This window comes from Microcaecilia unicolor, chromosome 2 (assembly GCF_901765095.1).
Source record: "Microcaecilia unicolor chromosome 2, aMicUni1.1, whole genome shotgun sequence".
Taxonomy (NCBI): domain Eukaryota; kingdom Metazoa; phylum Chordata; class Amphibia; order Gymnophiona; family Siphonopidae; genus Microcaecilia; species Microcaecilia unicolor.
In genome coordinates this window covers 95,810,692-95,834,650 of record NC_044032.1, presented here as the reverse complement: position 1 = coordinate 95,834,650, position 23,959 = coordinate 95,810,692, and the positions used below count along the sequence as shown (strand labels likewise).

Below are 23,959 nucleotides of genomic sequence, written 5' to 3'. Positions count from 1 at the left end.
GGAACCAGAACCTCTGTATACAATCACTATAGGAAATGTGTCTGCTTAGAATTTGAGATAATGCAGAATATAAATATTTCTAAATAAATACTACTACCTGTTGTTTAAGACTTTAAACAATATGTGGAAGGCTTGATTTTCTTTTAGTGTGGCTTTTTGTATTGTGTAAATGAATTTTAACAAAGTGAACAAGGCTATATTACAGATTGCAGTATGAAAAACATTTTCTTATTTCAGAATAACATAGTAGATTGCAAAATCAGGTACCTCCATGTGGTAAGTTTAGAAAGTGGGTTATATTTCCTCAAAAGAGTAAGAATCTCTTCAGTAATTCACATAAACTGCATGACTGAGCAGTCCCACACCAGCAACTTCCTCTCTGTCAATCACATATTTGTAGGCCCATCATTGCAGCATTAACAAAGAGTCTATTCTAGATGTAAACGAAGTTATAAGAAAAGAAGGAAATGATTAATAACAGTTACAGTAACTGAAGACTTGACTCTCAACTCTTTTACAACAGACACACAATGACAGGAAAGTATTAGTACAGAATATGTCTTTCCAGTCTGCCATACATTTCCTGCCCATGACCAGTTTGGCCTGCAGAGTAAGATGTACTTTTTTTTCTGGCTCACATGCAGAGAGGGTAATGACTCTACTGATTCTGCAGTGCCGTCAGGGTTCTTGTCCCTATCTGGCAAAAGAGAAATAGCTACTATGAGGGGTAGGGAAAGAAGTTTTTTTTCAATTGTGGTTTCACCAGATGTTTTTTCATAGATGACAAAGTCATGCTTCCCTCAGAGTAGGGTCTTCATTTGGATTCCAGGGCTCTTTTCTTTCCTGGTTCTCCTCCTACCTCTCGCTTCGCACCTTTAGTGGACACTCTGGTGGATCCTCTTCCACTTCTATCCCACTACCAATCAGTGTACCTCAAGGCTCTGTTCTCGGTCCTCTCCTGTTGTCCATCTACACTTCTTCCCTTGGCTCTCTGATATCATTCCATGGCTTTCAGTACCAGCTCTATGCTGATGACTCCCAGATCTACCTCTCTGCCCCCTCCCCTGCCCCGCGTCACCTCCCCTCCCCTGGGTCACATATTACCCTCCCCCCGTCACCTCCCCTCCCCTTACTATCTACTGCCCTGGTGGTCCACTGACCTCTTCGCAAGGCCACATCAACTCTCGGCGCCCACTTTGAATCCTAAGACCGTCACACAGCAACAGGATGCAGGCAAGGGCAACGCTCCAGGCAGGAAAGAGGGGGCTCTTTCCTGTCCTGATTAAGAGGTCACTAGACCACCAGGGCAGTAGATAGTAAGTAAGGGAAGGTGAGGGGAGGCTAGGATAGGTCCGCCGCCCGCCCACCCGTTTGTCCAGAAATCCGGACAAACGGGCGAACTGGCAAAACCCGCCCGGATATGTCCTCAAAAAGAGGACATGTCCGGGTAAATCCGGATGTATGGTAACCCTACCTCAGAGCAGTTCACAATGGATCTCAACCAGTCAACTAGACCAGGGACAACTACTTAATTAAATAAGTAGGCCAGGATCCAATATAAATGAAGAAGTGTTCAAGGAAGCAATAGTCTCCTTACCAATCAGTGGATCAAAGAAGAGCAACTAAAATTATAAAGAGGATGGAACTTCTCTCATATGAGGAATGGCTAAAGAGGTTAGGGCTTGGAAAAGAGACAGATGGTGGTGGTGGGGGGGGGGGGGGATATGATTGATTGAGATCTACAAAATCCTGAGTGGTGTAGAACGAGTAGAAGTAAATCAATTTTTACTCGTTCTAAAAGTACAAAGACTAGGGCAGTGGCGTAGCCAGAAGGCAATTTTTGGGTGGGCCAACAGGTCAGATGGGTGGGCACTAGGATTGCCAACTTTCTGAAAGAGAAAAACCCACCATCTGATGCACCCGTACCCTGCCTCACCCCATGCTCCACCCCTACTCCGCTCCCAATAACTTCATTGAGGGTAGCAGTGCAGGCCACACTGAAGCTTGAGGGAAGTCCAAAAGACTGCACTCTTCAGTCCCCATTGAGCCATGGTCCCCCAACACATATATGCTTCTCCTGTATCAGGGTTTGTCAATTCTTTTGTGGCCACAACCCCATAATAGAGGCCAAATAAAATTATGTGACCCCCCTAGAGGTGCAGAACAATTATGTACCTATAGAGAGCCCACTCAAGTTGTGACCCCAAATGTGGGTTTTGTGACCCCATTTGGTCTCCCAACCCACAGTTTGGGAAGCTCTGTCTTATATGGCATTGAAGCCAAATACATTCTGCATCCACAGAACCCCCTGGCCCTTCCCCAACAGTGGATGCAGAGCAGGGCTAGGACACTTCCCCATAAAACTCACCAAATACATATTTGTCTCTTGTGTAATCTCAATAACAGACGAGTAAAGTAATTCAAGCTACTCAGAACCTAGATCAAATCTATCATTCCAGCACTAGCTCCCAAAACAAGGATTCTACCTACAATATTTTAGGGCCCTAAATATTACAGTGATGCCCTAAAATATCAATACATCTATTAGGAAAACTGAACAAGCCAAATTACTACAGAATGCTACATAGAATATTCATAATAAAAGAATACCTTGGTCACACACACAGAACACAAATGTCAAATACAGAATAGGTGACCACAAATATAAACATGAATTAAACCGAAATCCCAAGAAGCCAGCCTTTTCATGTAGTACAATACCAGAGAAATACAAAGAGATGCATTTCCTCCTATACTGTGCAAAAAAAAAAGATGACACATGCCAGGGATGGTGTTAGAGGAGTGCAGCTAGGGCAACTACCCTTGGCCTCCTGGCTAGAGAGAGCCACAAGCCTGCCAGAACTTGAAGAAGGTGCAGCCTGATAATGTGCTTTGGGGTCCCTCCTAGATTTCTGCCCTGGGCCCCAGGCCATATCTAACACCACATCTGGCAGGATGTACATTTCAAATCTGACGTATTGTAATCACAAAATAGAAAATAAAATGATTTTTTCTACTTTTTGTTGTTTGGTCATTTTTTTTCCAAATAATGTTCATCCCAGGCTTTGGTTTCTGCTTCCCACTGCCTTCTCTTAATTCTCTCGCTAGGGTCTTCTGTCCATTTGACATTTCTTCTCTCTTCATGCTCACTATCCATCTTTGTGCCTCTATCTTTCCCCATCCAGCTTCTCTCCCCTCCCGCATTTGGCTTGCCTGCCCGCCCTCCTTTTCTCACTTGTTCTGTGTGTTTAGTATTTGACTCCCTGTTCTTTCATTCCTTGGGTTCAGTACCCCTTTTTCCTTTTCCTTCTCCCTCTCCCCTCCCCCAGGTTCAGCACCTCTCTTCCTTCCAGCCAGTCAGCCGCCGCCTCCTCCCATGAGTACAACACCTCTCTCCCTTCCCCCCTGCCCCCCAAGGGGTCCAACACCTTTCTCCCTTCCCTCCAGCCCCCCCACCCCCACAAGTCCAGTACCCCTCTCCCTTCTCTCCAGCCTACCCCATGGGTCCAGCACTTCTCTCCCTTCCCTGCAGCCCCTCCTCCAACAGCTCCAGCATCTTTTTCCCTCCAGCTCTTCCCCCCACAGCTCCAGCCCTTCTCTCCCTACAGCCCCCCCCCCATATGTCCAGCCACCCAGCCTGCCCCTCCCATATAGCAGCACTTCTCTCCCTTCCCTCCAGACCCCCCCCCCCCCCGAAGGTCATCTGTGTCTTTTCCTCCCTGCTTGTTGCTCCTTTCCCTGTGCTCCAACCCCGTCCCGCGAGTCCGGCACTTCAGCTCTCTTCCTCCCTGCCTCTGTCGCGCTGCTTCCAGTACCGGCGTGCGCACTCGCTGTGAAAAACGGGGTTCCCTCTGCAGCGTGCATCGGCCCTAACAGGAAGTTGCATCGGAGAGGGCGAGATGGGAAGAGCGAACCCCGAAGCCGGCCCGCGTGTGCGAATCACTGACAGGTAGCGCACACCAATAACTTTTAATCCAGAAGCACCGCCGCAGAAGAACAAAAAAAAACTGAAGGACTCGACGGATGGGAGTGGGAGCAGAGGGAAGGAAGCAAACCAGCTAGGGATTGGGGACATCAAGTGCGCCATTCCTGGGTGGGCCTTGGGCAAAAGTGGGTGGGCCTGTCAGAGGATGTGGTAACAGCGGTTAGAGTATCTTGGTTTAAAAAAGGTTTGAACAAATTCCTGGAGGAAAAGTCTATAGTCTGCTATTGAGACAGACATGGGGAAGCAACTGCTTGCTCAAGTTTGGAAGCATGGAATGTTGCTGCTAATTGGGTTTCTGCCAGGCAGAGGCGCCCGGTATAAGAGGCTTGGGGAGGCTAAGCCTCCCCAGCCCAACTGCTGCCCCCACCCCGCGAGCTGCAGACTTCCCCGTCTACCCTCAGCTGCCATTTCCTGCCTTCTTCCAGTCCCCCCCGATCCCCCGCTCCCCCCCCCATCGTCAATCATCTCATGTCACGTCTGCCCACCCTCGTTCCCTTCCTGCCCTCGCCCTACCTTAAAATATTGTAATTTTCCTCGAGCGGGCGGCACCGTCATTAGAAGTAGCAGCAGGCTCCAGCCTTCCCTCACAAGGCTCCGCCCTCTTGACATACTTCCTGTTTCCGCGAGGGCAGAACCATGCAAGTGAAGGCTGGAGCGTGCTGCTGCTTCTAATGCCGGCGGCTGGAGCAGAAAGAATCTAAGAGTCGCGAACTGAACTGGCGGGCGGGGGACGACACGAACATTCTGCTTGCAGTGGACGGCCGGGCTCAGCACTGAGCAGCAGACTGCCGATTTCCTCTCCTCCCTGGTGATGATGCTATAGTGATGCGGTGAACGCTTCCGCAGTGGCTGAGGTGTGTCTCTGTCGTGCCGGCGCTATCTTTCTGTGTCGTGCCAGGGTTGGTGGCATAGTGTCTCTTGTACTCAGCGACCTTTGCCACAGAAGCGCTAGTTTCATTTTTATTAAAAAGCAGGATAGGATGGGGGGTACGCCTGCTGCTGCAGCAGCTGCAGAGAGGCTTTTCACAAAAAACTGCTTTCTTCCTACTTCGATGAGTCCTGATATTTGTCTTTGGCCCTTCAGGGGCGTGGTTTCACTAGTGCATGTAGGCGTTTTCTATTCACTAGATCTTTAAGAACAGGCTGAGCCGAAAGAACAGATTTTCACCACTACTGGAAGTTGCTAGTTTCAGATCAGGAGCTTTAGTACAAATCAACGCAGGGGGGACAGGAGGGTTGCTGGACATGGGTGGATGGAGGGGAGGGAAGAGTGAGGAAGGAGATGATATGAGGGAAAAGGAAGAGAGAAAAACTGCACATGGAGGAAGAAAATAGGCAGAAGCTGGATCCACTGGACAGTCAAGTCTGTGGAGTACCCAGCTTTTACTTACGGATGTAGGGCAAGAGAAGAAAGGCGGAAAGTAAAGAAATAAATGGAAAGGAAGCCCTGGAAAAGGAGTTAAGAGGACAGATAGCAGCAGAATCGGATCCTGGGGCAGCATGATCAGAAAAACAAAGTCACCAGACAACAAAGGTAGAAAAGATCATTTTATTTTCATTATAGTGTTTGGAATATGTCCACTTTGGGAATCAGGTGCTCAACATTAAAAGTTTATATTTATTTACTTATTTATGGCATTTTATCCCACATTAAACATGAATTAGGGTGTTTTGTGGCTCTACATGAGAATTGTGATATTTTCATATTGTTGACGGTCTGCATTTTCCATATGGGTGGTATATTGGTGTATTAGGTTCTGCCCAGTGTAATATTTATGGTACCGTAAGGTTCTGATGTTTTTGCACAAAGTTGTGCATAGTGTTTTGCAGTTGAGCGATTGTGGTTAGTATATGCTTTGAGCAACCACTTTATTCTTTGACATATGATACATATGTAATATCTAAATTTAATAAAAGGTATTAATTGTGACTTATTTTTATTTATTTTTTCTGTGTGTTATCAGACAATTATGGATTTAAGCTCCACCCCCAACCCCGCCCCCTTTAGCCTCCCCAAACAGTTGGGCCACCGACCGCCTATGCTGCCAGGTACTTGTGACCTGGCTTGGCCACTGTTTGGAAAACAGGATATTGGGCTAGATGGACCATTGGTTTGACCCAGTATGGCTACTCTTATGTTCTTAAGCCAGGGAGCCCAATAGAGGAGATACCAATACAGGCAAATGTAGTTTTTGCTTATCTAGCGCAATGTTCTATTTTTGAGGATGAGTGAAAAGCAATCTTTCTGATCACTGCTCAGAAAGAAGGAGTGGACAGAAAAGGGGGAGCAGTGTGGGGCTAGGGAATCTGGGGAATAGTAGAGGAAAAGAGTGAATTTCAGGAGAGGGATAGAACAGGGATTTCTCAGTAGGAGGGTCAGTGATGGGGGATCCACTCACACCTCTCCTCTTGATACTCGACCCTTCAATCACCGACACACTCATCTGAGACCCCCTCTATATCACCTTACTCATGAACACATCCCTTTTAATCCACCATTCACACTCCTTGTACCTCCTCCAATCCCCTCACTCATTGATAAAATTGCAAAATTCATGTTGCCAGGCAGAACAACAGAAATAGCTTGAGATTATTCCAACTAGCCTGTAAGACAACAGGAGGAGGATTGGTGGGGGTGAGAGGTAAATTGTTTTAGTCACAAGATTTTAACCATTCACCATTTATCTCTGTATTATATTAGAACACCTGGCTTATGTGTAATGTACAAACAGAAATCCATATACGTAATTTGTTGACACTTGTCCAGTCCTCTCTATGTCTTGACCAACTTTTTCAAGCCCAAGGGACACTCACATTAAAAAAAATGTTCTGCAGCACACCACTTTTCACAAAGCAGGCAGAGTGGATATGGGAGAGGTGATGTGTGTAGTACACAAAGCAGGGTGCAGTTATCTGTGCCTTACACTCTACTTGTTTTTAATTCCCATATGCCAGGGCCATGTTCTGTCTAGAAAGGAAAGGCAAGTATGAATGCATTTTTACACAAAAAAGAACATCAGCATGTTTAAGAACCACCACTGGAGTCTCTTGTTGCTGCAAGGTGCTGAAAGCAGAGCTCATGAGCCAGTCTAGATCTGAGGACCAGGTCTTAGTTTTAGTTTCTCCTGCTCCTTTTGAAGCACTGGGCAGTTTGCAATTTCCAATCTTTGTATTTTTTTTGTGATATTTGTGCTTCATCTTAGGTGATTCCCAGTGTCCCTGGTCCTGTTTGAAAGTGCTTCACCACGTGATACGGGATCAACCACTTCCTCTTTTGCCTCCTTCTAGTGTCCCTTGCATGACCCCTTTGACTGGGTGATTATGTGGTAAACTGAGGATGTGCCCTGCAAAATGGATGTGTCTCTCTGTAACTGTGTCATTAAGTTCTGCTACTCCTTTCTCTATGGTAGTTAATTTTTTTTTTACATAGGAACATAGACAAATGTAGGCAGATAAAGATCATATGGCCTATCCGGTCTGCCCATCCATGCCATCTACACTCCCTATCACACTTTTTATACAGTCTCTCCATGGAAGATCTGTAGGAGGCAGCATTGGAGAAAGAAATCTAGACTGTGTAACAACTTTATATCCACTTACAAGTTTTGCATGTATAAGTACATAAGTAATGCCACACTGGGAAAAGACCAAGGGTCCATCGAGCCCAGCATCCTGTCCACAACAGCGGCCAATCCAGGCCAAGGGCACCTGGCAAGCTTCCCAAACATACAAACATTCTATACACATTATTCCCGGAATTGTGGATTTTTCCCAAGTCCATTTAGTACCGGTTTATGGACTTGCCCTCTAGGAAACCGTCTAACCCTTTTTAAAACTCTGCCAAGCTAACCGCCTTCACCACGTTCTCCGGCAACGAATTCCAGAGTTTAATTACGCATTGGGTGAAGAAAAATTTTCTCCGATTTGTTTTAAATTTACTACACTGTAGTTTCATTGCATGCCCCCTAGCCCTAGTATTTTTGGAAAGCGTGAACAGACGCTTCACATCCACCTGTTCCACTCCACTCATTATTTTATATACCTCTATCATGTCTCCCCTCAGCTGTCTCTTCTCCAAGCTGAAAAGCCCTAGCCTCCTTAGTCTTTCTTCATAGGGAAAGCGTCCCATCCCCACTATCATTTTAGTCGCCCTTCGCTGCACCTTTTCTAATTCCACTATATCTTTCCTGAGATGCGGCGACCAGAATTGAACACAATACTCAAGGTGCGGTCGCACCATGCAGCGATATAACGGCATTATAACATCCTCACACCTGTTTTCCATACCTTTACTAATAATACCCAACATTCTATTTGCTCTCCGAGCCGCAGCAGCACACTAAACAGAAGGTTTCAGTGTATTATCGGCGATGACACCCAGATCCCTTTCTTTGTCCGTAACTCCTAATGTGGAACCTTGCATGATGTAGCTATAATTTGGGTTCTTTTTTCCCTACATGCATCACCTTGCACTTGCTCACATTAAACGTCATCTACCATTTAGCCGCCCAGATAGCAAAGGCACAACCAGTGACATATACAGCCAAATTTTCAAACTTTCCGTAATGGTCTTGGACAACCATATTGGGAGTAATTTTCAAAAGGTCACCTAAAGCTGGGCACCGAGATACTGTGCACTGGGCACAGATTCTATAATGGCAGTTGTGCAGATAATTACCATTACAGAATATTAGTATAAGTCCGTGTTTATTTGCCTAACTTTAGGTGCGAGTACTAGCCAAATGCCTGGTGTAAATGTTTGTGCTTAGCTGTAGGTAGTTAGGCGCATAAATGAAGGTAGTCTATAACCTGCATGTACAACTGTTAGACATGCCCTGACCCACCATGGTCCTCTCCCAGGTTCACACCTCCTCTTGCAGTTGCAGGCTCTAAATTTGCATGCACAATTTATAGAATGCAAACTATAGGCAGTTAGGAAAGGTATGGAAAACAGGTGTGAGGATGTTATAATGCCGTTGTATCGCTCTATGGTGCGACCGCACCTTGAGTATTGTGTTCAATTCTGGTCGCCGCATCTCAAGAAAGATATAGTAGAATTGGAAAAGGTGCAGCGAAGGGCGACTAAAACGATAGCGGGGATGGGACGACTTCCCTATGAAGAAAGACTAAGGAGGCTAGGGCTATACAGCTTGGAGAAGAGACGGCTGAGGGGAGACATGATAGAGGTATATAAAATAATGAGTGGAGTGGAACAGGTGGATGTGAAGCTTCTATTCACGCTTTCCAAAAATACTAGGACTAGGGGGCATGCGATGAAACTACAGTGTAGTAAATTTAAAACAAATCGGAGAAAATTTTTCTTCACCCAACGTGTAATTAAACTCTGGAATTCGTTGCCGGAGAAAGTGGTGAAGGCGGTTAGCTTAGCAGAGTTTAAAAAGGGGTAGTCCATAAACCGCTACTAAACGGACTTGGAAAGATCCAAGATTCCAGGAATAACATGTGTGGAATGTTTGTACGTTTGGGAAGCTTGCCAGGTGCCCTTGGCCTGGATTGGCCGCTGTCGTGGACAGTATGCTGGGCTCGATGGACCCTTGGTCTTTTCCCAGTGTGGCATTACTTATGTACTTATGTACTTATAAGTGGAGGAGTGGCCTAGTGGTTAGGGTGGTGGACTTTGGTCCTGGGGAACTGAGGAACTGAGTTCGATTCCCACTTCAGGCACACAGGCAGCTCCTTGTGACTCTGGGCAAGTCACTTAACCCTCCATTGCCCCATGTAAGCCGCATTGAGCCTGCCATGAGTGGGAAAGTGCGGAGTACAAATGTAACAAAAATAAAATAGATGCTATTGGAGATTCTACATGGTATGTTTCTATTCCACTAGCAACATGTAGAAGGCTGTGCAGGCTTCTGTTTCTGTGAGTCTGACGTCCTGCACGTACGTGCAGGACGTCAGACTCACAGAAGCAGAAGCCTGCGCGGCCACATTGGTGACCTGCAAGGGCCAACTTCTAAATGGAATGTTGCTAGTGGAATAGCAACATTCCATGTAGAATCTCAAATAGCAGCAACAGTGGAGTAGTGGCCTAGTGGTTAGGGTGGTGGACTTTGGTCCTGAGGAACTGAGTTTGATTCCCACTTCAGGCACACAGGCAGCTCCTTGTGACTCTGGGCAAGTCACTTAACCCTCCATTGCCCCATGTAAGCCACATTGAGCCTGCCATGAGTGGGGAAAGCGCAGGGTACAAATGTAACAAAAATAAAATAAAATAGGCAGTTATGTTTGTAAGTCCTGCTAATTAGCACCAACACCAATTATAGCCAATAATTAGTCTAACTGCAATTAGCAGCTTGTTAGCTAATTAAATTACATATGCAAATGCCCTTATTGTATAACTTGTACACGCAACTTTGCTTGTTGCAAAGTTGGGCACACATTTATAGATTCAGGAGGACTGGACGTAATTTCTGAAGCATAGCTGCTGCCTTGCCAACTAATATTTGGACGTCTGTCTCAGCATCAGAGAGGTGTCTTTATCTGTGGCACACCTGATGAGGACTGGAGGGGCAAACTGACTAGGATAAACTGCACTAGAAACCAGAGTTTCTATTTAACGGCGCAGTAACTAACTGTACCTTACTTAACGGGATGTTGATTCCATAACATTTCCAATAGAAGGGCTTTTTAAAAACAAATAAATGGGTAAAGAACTGTTTTCACACTCTCCTTGGTCACACAGAGTATACAAAAAACAGTGTGCTTGTTCTCCCTTCCTGCAAGATTCAGATAGAACTTGACTTATGTTCATGGAAAAACATAATTCTGAACTTGTTAGGCTTTTTGACTGGCTTATGTATATATGTCCCCTCTCCCTCCCCCATTAAACCATATAGAGAAATGTACTCTTCCCTGATAATTTCCTTTCCTTGAGTCCTACCAGACTAACCAGTTATGTCCCTCTATCAGCAGATGGAGGCAGAGACTTGAAAATGCCAATGATATAATTCAGGTGGTGCAGCCAGTAATACTCCCATATGCTAATGCCAAAGCTAAGAATTAACTATGAAACCCACCTACCCAAATCTGCCTTTATCCTTGTGCAAGTCATTAATTTGTGCCAAGATAATCACCCCCAAAGAAGTCATACTATTACTAAATCACATTAAGTGCTAACTCATGCTTAAAGCAGGAAAAAGGGTACATATTGGTCATGTGGTCATGTGGCATACACTGGTCATGACAATATGATCTAAAAAGAGACTTCACCCCAGCTGGCCACACAATCCTTGGGTTATCTCAGAATGTTTCATTCAGTGGCGTAGCCACAGGTGGGCCTGGGTGGGCCGGGGCCCACCCACTTAGGGCTCAGGCCCACCCAACAGTAATATACGTTTAGCGGTAGCTGGTGGGGATCCCAATCTCTGCCAGCTGAAGACTTCCCCCTGATGGTAACGAAAATGCTGCTCTCCATGATACTGACACCTACGCATGCTCAGTTTTCAGCGCATGTCTGCTGCAGACTGCGAAGGTGGAGAGAAGCATTTTTCCACCAGCTGAGATATTTTTTTGGTGTGGTGGAGAACACTTGGTGCCCGCCCACTTCTTGCCTAGGCCCACCCAAAATTTGCTGTCTGGCTACGCCCCGGTTTCATTTACAGTTCACCTTGTCCACTTAGTGTAAGACAAAGATAGAATCCGACATGGAATCAGGTGGCAGCAACCAAGTCAGAGAAGCCCTTCAACATCCCTCCTCAACCAGATCTTCTTGGGCAAATCAAGCAAGTATTTTCTCTATCATCTCTGCATTTTTGCATACACAATTGCTTTGCTTTGTTTTTTTTTCCAGCTGCCTCTTGCTGGGGCTTTCCCATACTCTGCATGAAAAGGGGGATCAGGAAAATGAAGGACCAAGAACTTTTCAACATCTATAATTTTGGGGGAAAAAATTTCACTGCACTCACAGTTTTGCTGGATACAGTAGAGCCATTTTTATGCTGTGCTTATATAATCGCTGCTTTATCTCTCACAATAACTGTCTCTTCATATCAACCTCTGATCTGTAATCTAGGAAAATCATGTCTTTGTTACCCTTATACTCCACTGATTTATTTTCTTGCCCAGTGGATAAGCTGTCCCTTATGCTAATTGAGGATTCTGTCCATGATCACCTGGTCACTTGTTGACTTCCCTGTGCTAGGAGCAACATCAGCACTCAGAAATAGGCAGAACCAGTAAAGGGACCCCCCCCCCCTCCCCCGAACACAAAGGGGCTGATGGCCAGCAAAAGGAAGGAAAAGAGGGGGAGGGGGAAAGGGGGAGGGTCAAGAGAGTAGAGACAAAGGAGTAGTTACAGGGGAATGAGGAGGAAAGAGTTAAAGAATAAAGGGGGAGAGAGGAGGGGGAGGGGCGAAGGACGAGAAGGATCCAAGGAAAAACGTACAGAGTCCTTTTTGAGCCAGCAAGCACGGGAGGAGCAGCGCTGACTTCTTTCTCCTGAACGGCCATGCGGCACTCACCTCTAGAGAACCGTTTTTTCGGCATCGAGGCCAGGTGGAGCAGCACTTACTTCCTTCAGCTGCCCCTGTGTTAGTCAGCACTGTGTCCCATCCACGCGGCATTCTCTCCCTGCGAGCGCTCGTGCGGCATAGGCAGGCAGGAGTTATAGTGCCCGGACCCGCAGTGATCGTCTGTACGCACCAGGGTATGTACAAAATAAATAAATAAAAAATAATAACACGCACGCACTCAGAGGGGGGGGTGTCGCTTAGTTAAATGGTCTGCTTGCTGCATTTGGAAACAGCGGAGGATGGGGTCCCAGCCGCTGGGCTGAGGGAGCACAGGTTTCCCGGGAACTCGGCGGGTTCCCGGAGTGGCGTGGCATGAGGCAAATCGTCCATGGCTCAGATGGTCAGCTGGCTGGCTCGGTATCGCGACGACCGGGAATCGGCGAAGGAGCAGGATGCTTGTGGAGTCCTCTGCCGTGGCAGACCCAGTAGTCCCACGGTGTTGTGAGTCCCACGGTGTCGTGTGTCCCTTTTCTTTTCTCTTTTCTGGGCAAGCCTAGTCTCTCAACGGCCGAGTTATTCGGCCAGGCGGCCACGTTGCTCGGGTTCACTGAGGGCAGGGGTTGGTCTTTCCACAGTGACACAGGGGCACGAGGGGCGCCACGCCCAGCCGCCAGAAAGTGGGTGCATGCTGGAGATTGGAGCGGCGTGAAAAATACAAAAAATAAATAAGTAAAAGCAATAAAACGAGCATGATGCGCTAGGCAAACGGCGTTTCAGCGATCGTGCATGGCCTTCTTGTCTGCACCGGGCCAGAAAGTTCACAAGGACAACCATCCCAGGACCTCGATGCTCTTATGACGGAGCTGAGGAAACAGATTGAGCAGCACGGCGTGACATCAGTAACCCAACAGCTGCAATCCATGGGATGCATAGCGACGACGCCAGCCTCGCAAATACCCAATACAACTCTGGTACCAGTGCCAGAGGCATCCACAACTACCCATGGGTCTGCAGAGGGTAAGTCGGCTAATATGGCTACGGCCACTTCACAGATATCATATCCTAGTACACAAAGCCATGACTCCTCATTAGTGGTGGGGATCAAGAACGCGCTGTATGACTATGAGTTGAGGCAAGCTGCAAGCACTACTAAGGGGCGCACGCCGATACAAACATGTAATATAGAGCCACAGTTAGCAAGCAGCGCGGGGAACTCCGAAGGAGTATGTAACCCCAGAAGTGACGTATTATGTGGAGTATTCACGCTCTCTAGTTGTGTGTCAAAGGCGATGAAAGAAAAAATTTTGAAAAAAGAATTTATAGACATATTCTCACTCCTCTTACGGGATCAGGACAATGACAGCAATTTTAGAGACAAATTTTCATCGCCATTTGAATGTGACAGAAAGTCCAGAATATTTAAATCCATTACAAATTGGGTGTCTGCATTCCACATTTTTATGACTGTTATAGTTGAGAAAGACCCCAAAATGAGCCCCTATCTGATCAGGTGTACATGGACTCCATCATTAGAGCACATAAGTGCTATGGGGGGGTGGGCATGGCTTAATTACGATATCAAATTCAGAAAGAGTATGGCGGATGAGCCATCCATATCATGGAAACATAGGGTCGTAGATTTATAGCTGGACGAAATGTTGGCTCACAGGCCTTTCATGCAAGACAGGAGTTATAACCATAGAGACCTGATAAGGCACAGACAGTTGTAAACATTTCCGACATCAGCGGCAGGGCACAAGCACTATGGGTCACAAGCAGGGAAAAGATCATGCCAGCAATACAACCAGGGACAATGTACTTGGCATCCGTGCAAGTTTCGCCATTCCTGCTCAGTGTGCGGCGGAGGACATTCGGCAGCGCACTGTAGACTTCCCAGGGATAGGATTCAGGCGAACTTTCCGGCTAGCTCCCTCCCCCATCAGGCATGAAGCCATGTCACAGTGATTAGCAAGGTACCCAGATACTACTACTACTACTACTTAACATTTCTAGAGCGCTACTAGGGTTACACATCGCTGTACAGTTTAACAAAGAAGGACAGTCCCTGCTTGAAGGAGCTTACAATCTAAAGGACAAAATGTCAAGTTGGGGCAGTCAAGATTTCCTGAATAGAGGTGTAGTGGTTAGGTGCCGAAGGCGACATTGAAGAGGTGGGTTTTGAGCAAGGATTTGAAGATGGGCAGGGAGGGGGCCTGGCGTATGGGCTCAGGGAGTTTATTCCAAGCATGGGGTGAGGTGAGGCAGAAAGGGCGGAGCCTGGAGTTGGCGGTGGTGGAGAAGGGTACTGAGAGGAGGGATTTGTCTTGAGAGCGGAGGTTACGGGTAGGAACGTAAGGGGAGATGAGGGTAGAGAGGTAAGGAGGGGTTGCAGATCGAGTGCATTTGTAGGTTAGTAGGAGAAGCTTGAACTGTATGCGGTACCTGATCGGAAGCCAGTGAAATGACTTGAGGAAAGGGGTGATATGAGTATATTGGTCCAGGCGGAAGATAAGACGTGCAGCTGAGTTCTGAACGGACTGAAGGGGGATAGATGGCTAAGTGGGAGGCCAGTGAGGAGTAGGTTGCAGTAGTCAAGGCGAGAGGTAATGAGAGAGTGGATGAGAGTTCGGGTGGTGTGGTCAGAGAGGAAAGGGCAAATTTTGCTAATGTTATAGAGGAAGAAGTGATAGGTCTTGGCTATCTGCTGGATATGCGCAGAGAAGGAGAGGGAGGAGTCGAAGATGACTCCGAGGTTGCGGGCAGATGAGACGGGGACGATGAGGGTGTTATCAACTGAGATAGAGAGTGGAGGGAGAGGGGAAGTGGGTTTGGATGGGAAGACAATAAGCTCGGTCTTGGCCATGTTCAGTTTCAGGTGGCGGTTGGACATCCAGGCAGCATCCATTGCTGCAGGCTTCGAAAGCAGGTACTCTATTCCGTGCACAGGGCCTCAACATGATGCAATGAACTACCCAAAAAATGCTGCTTCTATTCGCATACACTGGGCGTCTAAATGGCAGATGACGTTTAATGTGAGCAAGTGTAAAGTGATGCATGTGGGAAAGAGGAACCCGAATTATAGCTATGTCATGCAAGGTTCCACATTAGGAGTCACGGACCAAGAAAGGGATCTAGGTGTCGTCGTTGATGATACGTTGAAACCTTCTGCTCAGTATGCTGCTGCGGCTAAGAAAGCAAATAGAATGTTAGGTATTATTAGGAAAGGAATGGAAAACAAAAATAAGGATGTTATAATGCCTTTGTATCGCTTCATGGTGCGACCGCACCTCGAATATTGTGTTCAATTCTGGTCGTCGCATCTCAAAAAAGATATATTAGAATTAGAAAAGGAGCAGAGAAGGGCAACGAAAATGATAAAGGGGATGCGACTTCCCTATGAGGAAAGGCTAAAGCGGCTAGAGCTCTTCAGCTTGGAGAAAAGGCAGCTGAGGGGAGATATGATAGAGGTCTATAAAATAATGAGTGGAGTTGAACGGGTAGATGTGAAGCGTCTGTTCATGCTTTCCAAAAATACTAGGACTAGGGGGCATGCGATGAAACTACAATGTAGTAAATTTAAAACGAATCGGAGACATTTTTTCTTCACTCAACGTGTAATTTGTTATGATTGGGGTCTGAACCCCTCTCAAACTTACCTCTTTCCTGGGGGTCAGCTTCTTAGCTGGCTTCTGTTTCTTTGTCTGTCCTTTCTAAGCTGGCTCTGTCTCTCTGTGCTGGCAGCTTCCAGCAGCAGGGCTTTAATTGTCTCACTTCACTACAGCTGTGTGTGTGTTGCCTGAGTTGCTCTAACTCTCTTTGGGTGTACTGGCTTCAAGTGTTTCACGGTTTTGCATTGGTGTGGGTTGGGCCTCTCTGGGTCAGTGTGCTTTTGCCTAGGTCTAGGGAGTGTGACATCATCAGGGAGGGCCTTGATAAGGAAGTGGTCTTGTTTCCTTCAGGGCCTTTGCAACAGTGGTGTTTGCTGTAGGTAGGGTGGTGCAGTGTGCACTTCTGACTCTGTGTCTAGTTTCCCTGCTTGCTTTTGCTAAGGTCCAGGTTAGTGTTAGTGCAGTGTGCACTGGTGTTTGTGTGTTTGGTCCCCCTGCTTTTCCCTCTTGGTTTTGGAAGCATTGCTGTGTGTAGGGCTTTGGAAGCTCTGTTGTTGATAGAAGTACTTCAGGGTTTGGTGTTGTTAGAAACACTGCAGAGTTTGCTGTTAGAAGTACTTCTGGGATTGTGCTATTGGGAGCATTGCAGTCTTTGCTGTTGGTGTTTGGTGATTTAGAATCACTTTTGGCTTATGTGTTAGCTTCCCTTCTTTTTCCTTGTGGCTCCCCTGTCTTCCCTTTTAGTGCTAGGAGCTCTTCTGGTTGCTTGCCAGAGTAGTGCTTGGAAAGCACCTTGTTAGTTGTATCTAGCTTGCTAGAGCAGTGCTTAGGTAGCTGGTTTAGTTTTGTGTTTAGCTTATTAGTGTAAAGCTCTGCTTGTAGCTTGGTGCTTAGTAGCACCTGTGTTAGCTTTGTATTTAGTACCCTGCTCTGTTAGTTTAGGGCTTAGGAAGTCCCTTTCTTGAGCAGGGCTTAGGAGCTCCTGTTTAGTATAGGGCTTAGGAAGTCCTTTTGTCAGTTTACTGTTAGGAACACTCCTGCTGGTTTAGGGCTTGGGAGCAAGTAGATCAGTTTAGGTTTAGGAGCACTTCTGTTTCCAGTCCTGGTCCCTATGTCATCCGGTATCCAGTAAGTCCTGTCGGCTACTCGAACCCAGGAGCTCAACTTCTGGGGGGCTTAGTAGCTAAGTGCAGGTGAAGCTGTGTGGACCAGTCCAGTGTGCTCCAGTCCCATGTTCCAGTCCTGTGTCCTCCAGTCCGGGGGACCAGTCCAGTGTGTTCCGGTCCGGTGTGTGTTCCAGTCTGGTGTGCTCCAGTCCAGTGTGTTCCGGTCCGGTGTGTGTTCCAGTCCGAAGGATTGCAGTCCAGTGTTCCAGTCCTGTGTCCTCCAGTCCAGGGGATTCCAGTCCAGGTGTTCCGGTTCGCTGGGCAGTGCCTGCAGTCCCTGCTGGTGTGCTTACCCAGTGTTGGTTGGTGGGTTTTGCCTGCTGCTGTCGCTCCTCGGCAGCAGCCCAAGGGCTCACGTTTGCTCCAGAGCCCGGCCCCGCGGGCTCTGAACCTGAGAACCTGACATAATTAAACTCTGGAATTCGTTGCCAGAGAATGTGGTAAAGGTGGTTAGTTTAGCGAAGTTTTAAAAAGTTTTGGACGGCTTCCTAAAGGAAAAGTCCATAGACCGTTATTAAATGGACTTGGGGAAAATCCACTATTTCTGGGATAAGCAGTATAAAATGTTTTGTACTTTTTGGGATCTTGCCAGGTATTAGTGATCTGGATTGGCCACTGTTGGAAACAGGATGCTGGGCTCGATGGACCTTTGGTCTTTCCCAATATGGCAATACTTATGTAAGTGGCAAAGGAAAAAATTAACAAGGAACTCCAGCTGGGGAGAATAGCGGGCCCGTTTACAGAGCCACCATTTGCGGCTATGATAATTTCCCCAATTGGTCTAATACCAAAAAAGAACCAGGAAAATTCAGTCTCATTCATAATCTTTCCTACCCAGTGGGAAAGTCTGTGAATGACTACATAGACCCACACAGCTGTTCAGTACAATACACTTCATTCGATCAGGCTCTAGAAATCATAAGAAATCACGGCACACACGAGCACTTGTGAAAGCCGATGTCGAGTCTGCATTCCGACTCCTACCGGTTCACCTGGATTCATTTCCCCTATTAGGTTTTAGGTTCGAGGAACACTTTTATTTTGACAAATGTATCCCCATGGGTTGCGCAATCTCTTGTGCATACTTCAAGCAGTTCAGTTCCTTTGTTCATTGGGTAGTCGAATAGGTTGCACCGTCAGGAGCGCTGGTTCACTACCTCGATTACTTTTTGTTCATAGGGCGGAATGTTTATGAGTGCACAGTCATGTTGAAAACCTTCAATCAGGTGGCTGGGGACTTTGGCATTCCATTAGCAGCGGAGAAAACAGTTGGGCCCTGCAGCAATACTCCAGGCTGCCAGAAGACAAAATACACAGGCTCACCAGAGCTATCAGTCAGATGTTACAGATCAAGAAGGCAACTTTAAAACGATTTCAGGGACTACTAGGTCTCCTCTGCTTTGCCACCAGAGGCATGCCCATGGGGCATATCTTTGCTAGGAAGTTAGCTTTAGCAACCACGGGGGTAAAAAAAACCACACTATCACATCAGAGTTACAAAAGACATTAAAGAAGGCCTAGTAGTATGGGCACAGTTCCTCAGAGACTTTAACGGAATATAATTCTGGCAGGACGCCCCAATAGATGCTAATGCTCTGCAATTATATACGGATGCAGCTGGGGGAGAGGGTTTCGGGATATATTTCCAGGGAGCCTGGTGTGCAGCTCGATGGCCTCAGACATGGAGGAACTGTTCCCTATAATGGCAGCTTTCCATGTCTGGGGCCATCGCTTAGCGAACAGGGCAATCATCTTTCACTCCGACAACACGGCTGTGGTGGAAGCCCTTAATAAATTGTCAGCCACCAAACTCCCAACAATTAACCTGCTTAGAGAGATAGTTTTACAGTGTCTTGTACTCAACATTACTATTAGAGCTAAACACATTCCGGGAAAAGAGGATTCTATAGCAGACGCTCTCTCTCGTTTTAAGTTTGCAGAATTCAAGGCCCGTGCCCCAATGGCGGACGAGACGCAGACTCCAGTTCCAGACAGCATTTGGCAATTTGGCCCATAGAGTTTTGGGACCTGGTGCTACAATCCTTGTCAGATTCAACACGAAGAGGATACACGGCAGCATTCCTATCATTCATCCAGCATATGGAAGAGCAGGGTTATACAGACATATTTAGTGTACATGCCCTAGTCCACTTAATTTTAACATCCCGTAGAGCAGGAGTTAGTAAAGCACGTGTAACAACCACAATAGCCAGCATCAGTTTCTTCACAAAAGCAGTAGGGATAGATAACCCAACGAGAAAATTTACCATCACTAGACTGATGAAGGGATGGAACAGGGCAATGGTGACAAAGCCAGATAGCAGACACTCCATTACACTAAATGAACTGACCCATATATTTGGTACAATCAGTGAGGTATGTACCAGCGATTACGAGACCTGCCTATTTAAATGTGCTTTCTCTTTAGCTTTCCTTGGCGCCCTGCGAATTAGTGAATTGGTCGCAAAATCCAAAGCAGCCCGCATAGACATGGGTTTGCTATTCCAAGATGTGACATTAAAAGGCACATCCATTGATTTATACATTCGGAAATCCAAGACAGATCAATTGGCCAAAGGAACCCACATCCTTCTAAACCAGAATGTGGAGGACCTCACATGCCCCATCCACAACCTTAAATTATATTTGAGACATAGGCCACAAACTCCCGGTTGGCTCCTGATTCATGCAAATAGCACCCCATTACCCAATTTCAATTTTCCAGAGTGCTGCACCTTTGCATCCAGCGAGCAGGAATGCAGCCGAGTACTTACAGCCTACACTCATTTAGAATTGGTGCAGCCCAAGGATGGTCTAAGGCATGAATTAAGGAGCTAGGACGCTGGAAATCTAATGTATATAAGAGATACATTAGATCCAATAGTCAGGAAACGCAACAACAAAACGGTTGCTAATAAATCAAAAGGGGTTGACCCGATGTTCCTTGTTGCAATATACCTTTATAGCCTGATAACATCCCACTTCACATATGACTTACAGGTCGCCAGGACGAACAGAGGCAGATTTGGATATGCGGACACTTGTACGTTCATTGGGCACATAGAAGGGCAGCCTTCAGACCGGCCGGTGAGAACTTCGGTATGCATGCAGAAAAGGTATCAGTCACTTGGATAGGTACAGTGGCGTACCAATGGGGGGGCGGTCCGCCCCGGGTGCACGCCGCTGGGGGGGTGCCGCGCGCCAGTCAGCGTCATTGGTTTCCATGCTCCCTCTGCCCCGGAACAGGTTACTTCCTGTTCCGGGGCAGAGGGAGCATGGAAACCAACGATGCTGACCGGCGCGCAGCACCCCCCAGCGGCGTGCACCCGGGGGGGGGGTTTCTTTTGCCGGGGTGGGGGGGATCGCGCTGCACGGGGGGGTGCTGCACCCGGGGGGGGCGCATCGGCGATCCGTCCCAGGTGTCAGCACCCCTCGGAACGCCACTGGATAGGTATTAGAGGGATGGCATGGCCACAGCTAATGCCGACCTTGTTATGGAAGATGCAGACCCAACCGCCTCTGGATATGATAAAAGTACATCTGGGGGCAACGATTTATTACTCAATATACAGAACGACCTTCTTAAATTGGCTTGTATACTGCCAAGGTTTTGCTTAGCTTGGTCCAATATCATCTCCCGGCGGGTGTGGAGGGATGAAAGATCAAACCGGTCCGTAGATAAGACCAGGAAAAAGATCAATAAGTACATAAGTACATAAGTAATGCCATACTGGGAAAAGACCAAGGGTCCATCGAGCCCAGCATCTTGTCCATGACAGCGGCCAATCCAGGCCAAGGGCACCTGGCAAGCTTCCCAAACGTACAAACATTCTATACATGTTATTCCTGGAATTTTGGAGTTTTCCAAGTCCGTTTAGTAGTGGTTTATGGACTTGTCCTTTAGGAAACCGTCCAATCCCTTTTTAAACTCTGCTAAGCTAACTGCCTTCACCACTTTCTCCGGCAACGAATTCCAGAGTTTAATTACACGTTGGGTGAAGAAAACTTTTCTCTGATTTGTTTTAAATTTACTACACTGTAGTTTCATCGCATGCCCCCTAGTCCTAATATTTTTGGAAAGTGTGAACAGACGCTTCACATCCACCTGTTCCACTCCACTCATTATTTTATATACCTCTATCATGTCTCCCCTCAGCCGTCTCTTCTCCAAGCTGTATAGCCCTAGCCTCCTTAGTCTTTCTTCATAGGGAAGTCGTCCCATCCCCGCTATCATTTTAGTCGCCCTTCGCTGCACCTTTTCCAATTCTACTATATCTTTCTTGAGATGCGGCGACCAGAATTGAACACAATACTCAAGGTGCGGTCGCACCATGGAGCGATACAACGGCATTATAACATCCTCACACCTGTTTTCCATACCTTTCCTGATAATACCCAACATTCTATTCGCTTTCCGAGCCGCAGCAGCACACTGAGCAGAAGGTTTCAGTGTGTTATCGACGACGACACCCAGATCCCTTTCTTGGTCCGTAACTCCTAACGTGGAACCTTGCATGACGTAGCTATAATTCGGGTTCTTTTTTCCCACATGCATCACCTTGCACTTGCTCACATTAAACATCATCTGCCATTTAGCCGCCCAGTCTCCCAGTCTCGTAAGGTCTTCTTGTAATTTTTCACAATCCTGTCGCAATTTAACGACTTTGAATAACTTTGTGTCATCAGCAAATTTAATTACCTCGCTAGTTACTCCCATCTCTAAATCATTTATAAATATATTAAAAAGCAGCGGTCCTAGCACGGACCCCTGAGGAACCCCACTAACTACCCTTCTCCATTGTGAATACTGCCCATTTAACCCCACTCTCTGTTTCCTATCCTTCAACCAGTTTTTAATCCACAATAGGACATTTCCTCCTATCCCATGACCCTCCAATTTTCTCTGTAGCCTTTCATGAGGTACCTTGTCAAACGCCTTTTGAAAATCCAGATACACAATATCAACCGACTCCCCTTTGTCCACATGTTTGTTCACTCCTTCAAAGAATTGAAGTAAATTGGTCAGGCAAGATTTCCCCACACAAAAGCCATGCTGACTTGGTCTCAGTAATCCATGTCCTCGGATGTGCTCTGTAATTTTGTTTTTGATAATAGCCTCTACCATTTTCCCCGGCACCGACGTCAGACTCACCGGTCTATAATTTCCCGGATCTCCCCTGGAGCCTTTTTTAAAAATGGGCGTTACATTGGCCACCCTCCAATCTTCCGGTACCATGCTCGATTTTAAGGATAAGTTGCATATCACTAGCAGTAGCTCCGCAAGCTCGTTTTTCAGTTCTATCAGTACTCTAGGATGAATACCATCCGGTCCAGGAGATGGATGGAAAAATAGATGGATGGAAAAATTCATGCACACTATAAGAGGGCACGTTATTAAGCATGAGCTTGTAACAGAATCTTGTGAGGGCCTGTATCGAGCAGACAGCGTGCATTTATCAGATATTGGGTTGGGCATTTTCAATTCAGACTTTCAGGATTATATTGAGGCAATCACTTTCTGTATGGGCCGCAGTCAGGATGGGGGGGAGCCCGCAGCAAGCAAGGAGTCACTACAGGGGCAGTGGCGTCAGGCTACAACAGTTATACAGTAACAGCGACAGGTACACAGCAGATTAATGGATAAAAGTGATAAAGTATGTGGTAAATCGTTATGTGGAAAAGAGTTGATTGGAAAAGTTGAAATGTAAGCAAAGAAAGATATGCCTCCATCATAGCTGACTCACAGCTTGTCTCCTGGCTTCAACGGCCGGGAGGCCCAGATCCTCAGAGTGTAAAGATGGTAGGTGCATCCTTCAATGGGATACACCGGAAAGACAACGGGTGCTATGCGAGACAGTGCAGAGAGGAAACAGGGTGCTTGGACAGCACAACCTGTGAGACTAATAAAAGCGACAGTTGATAGAAGCTGTGTACCCAGGCAAGAGAAATGTTAACATTTATGATGTCAAGCAATAGAACATGTTATGTATTAAGTTAGAAATACAATATTAGATGCTCCTGGCTGTGGCCAAATAAATTCCAATTTCTGTCGAAAACAGACTCCAGTGTACGTATTAAGGTGTGACGCAAGAGGCTATGTCTGAGCATGTGCCGAGTGCCCGAGTTGAGAAATAGGCAGAACCAGTAAGGGGATGCTGAACACAAATGGGCCAATGGCCAGCAAAAGAAAGGAAAAGAGGGGGAGGGGAAAAGGGGGAGGGCCAAGAGAGTAGGGACAAAGGAGTAGTTATAGGGGAACGAGTTAAAGAATAAAGGGGGAGAGAGGAGGGGGAGGAGCGACGGACGAGAAGGATTCAAGGAAAAATGTACAGAGTCCTTTTTGAGCCAGCAAGCACGGGAGGAGCAGCACTGACCCAACCCACCCACCCACCCAGTTAACTGGCAGCATCTCTCGCAGCTAGGCATCAGGTTACAATGGTTATACAGTAACAGCGACCAGATTAATGGATAAAAGTGATAAAGTATGGGTAGAGTGGCCACTAACACTGGACTAAGAACCAGAGAAGCAGCTTTCAAATCCCACTAATGCTCCTTATGATCTTGGGCAGGCCACTTAATTCTTCAATGCCTCAGGTACCAACTGGGAAATCTGTACTGTACGTAATTTAACTCACCTTGAGCTACTATTGAAAAGTGCCAGATGTGAACTAAGTCTAAATACATACATAATCTAATTTTGGTCACTGTTAAATATTATCTGTGTTGTGG

The 23,959-nt window shown here is 46.7% G+C and overlaps 1 protein-coding gene across 4 annotated transcripts in view; it reads right to left on the bottom strand.

Annotated features, from left to right (window-relative positions):
• The window catches only part of IL31RA (interleukin 31 receptor A), a 148,514-nt gene that overhangs the window by 116,854 nt on the left and 7,701 nt on the right, over positions 1 to 23,959 (bottom strand). Inside the window, exon 2 of one of the 4 annotated variants that reach the window (XM_030193141.1) lies at positions 268 to 433. The exons of the other annotated variants lie outside the window; for them this stretch is intronic. The gene's annotated coding sequence lies outside the window, so the exon portion shown is untranslated. The remainder of the gene's footprint in view (positions 1 to 267; positions 434 to 23,959) is intronic. 4 annotated transcript variants of the gene reach the window in all.